General features: G+C 39.7%; 1 long non-coding RNA gene across 1 annotated transcript; it reads right to left on the bottom strand.

Moving 5' to 3' along the window:
• Window positions 1-416: 416 nt before the first annotated feature.
• On the bottom strand, window positions 417-1,510 carry LOC111214346. Its single transcript, XR_002663881.2, has 2 exons — window positions 753-1,510; window positions 417-671 (listed from the first exon to the last, which is right to left on the bottom strand). It is a non-coding gene; the product is annotated as an uncharacterized LOC111214346 (long non-coding RNA).
• Between the last annotated feature and the right edge of the window lie 229 nt (window positions 1,511-1,739).

The raw sequence follows: 1,739 nt of genomic DNA, 5'->3' as shown, positions 1-1,739 counted from the left end.
ATAACATTTTTTGTTTCCTAAATTTAGCCGAAACGCCTAAGTTACTATAACTAGGGGGTTAGCCCCGCGCAAGCGCAGGGTCATTGAATTTAATTATTTTTCGTTACCGTATGTTGCAAATGATTTGGTGTAGTTGATGGAGCATTTGTTTAAACTCTGTAGTAGTTGTGTGTATAATTATGGCTATAACTTATAACTGGTGATGTTGTGGATTTTATGAGTTTGTATACTTTGATAGTGTCTTCCCTTCCTAATAATCCTATAATTTATCTATTCTGATTTTGAGATAACAACATGCAATATTATCTTGACCTTTCTGATCCATAGTGACAAAAGAGTCTTGTGGGCAATTAACACTAACATTTTTTATATCAATTCTTATAGCTGCTCTCCTCGTGGGAAATACTATATCGTAATTGGCTGAAAATAAAAACACTAACAGCAAGTCAATATTGTTCAGATGAGTAACTTATGAGAATGTGATTACATTTATTAACAACGAAGGTATTCTCTTCTGAATTGCAACAGTAAGATATTTAAGTAGGCTGTATCCAATACTCCAATATGATGTATGATTTATGAAATTTTTCCAACCATGTCCTTTCATTCTCTTCTTTATACATCTCCACTTCAGTTTAATAGGTCTTCAAGGATGAACATGCGTTGGGTATCTAACCAAGTCAAAGAAATCAAGATTTGTTGCTTTGTAGAACTGGAAATGTCAAAGTCTCTCTCAGCTTCTCAGTCCATACCTTTTAGTTTCTTCATAGAAAGCTTGTTTCCTCTCACTTGTAATTGATATGCTTCAATGTATTCAATGGTAGCTACTGTGTAAAGTAGAATCACAAGTACGTCCTAGTAGTTGAACTGTCGAGTGCACTAAATCACGAGTGTGTTAATATGAGCTCTGATTAACGGTTTCCGCCACCGCTACTACCGCTTCCGTTGCCAGAACCTTGAGCCTCCACCAACCCCAACACCGATTCCTATTCCAATCCCAAAGCCTCCTCCTCCGCCATGTCCTATCCCATGACCTCCACCAGCACCAAATCCACCACCATGTCCATATCCACCGCCCACACCACCTCCTCCACCACCACCTAGTCCACCGCCTCCCCCAACACCTCCTCCCGCTCTACCACCAACTACCCCTCCAACTCTAAAACCACCACCATGACCAGATCCACCACCAGCACCACCTCCTCTGCCGCCACCACCTCCACCACCAACTCCTCCAACACCACCGAATCCTCCTCCCGCTCCAAATCCACCACCATGGCCGGATCCTCCTCCATGTCATTAGATACTATTTTCATACATGTCTTCATGAAATGGATCAAAGTAAAGTGGAGTTTTGATTGTGAAGAAGGGGATTCATTAGAACTCTATCAGTAGGGTTTCAAGCGGAGAAGATGAAAAGGTAAAGATCCTCGTCACTTCCGTCTTACTCGGGTCGATACAAATGAGAAAAAAAATAAAGCATACCACGATGCAATAAAGCCCAGCCCACTGCAAATGAAAGAAATACGTGAAACCCAGACGTGACTAAACCCAGACGTGACATATCTTGTAGCCACATGTCATCACCACAATCATTCTTAGAATCCTTAGAAAAATATGTTGGTCCATATAAATATATAATAAGCTTTTTATTAAACTAACCATAAATTAATCATAAATGTTCTTCATTGTTTCCTTAAATAAAAATCACGGAATTACCTAATGTGGCTAAAGTATAT

The sequence above is a fragment of the Brassica napus genome, chromosome A3, assembly GCF_020379485.1.
Source record: "Brassica napus cultivar Da-Ae chromosome A3, Da-Ae, whole genome shotgun sequence".
Lineage (NCBI taxonomy): Eukaryota > Viridiplantae > Streptophyta > Magnoliopsida > Brassicales > Brassicaceae > Brassica > Brassica napus.
The sequence above is the reverse complement of the archived record's forward strand: the minus strand, read 5'-3'. Positions and strand labels throughout refer to the sequence as shown.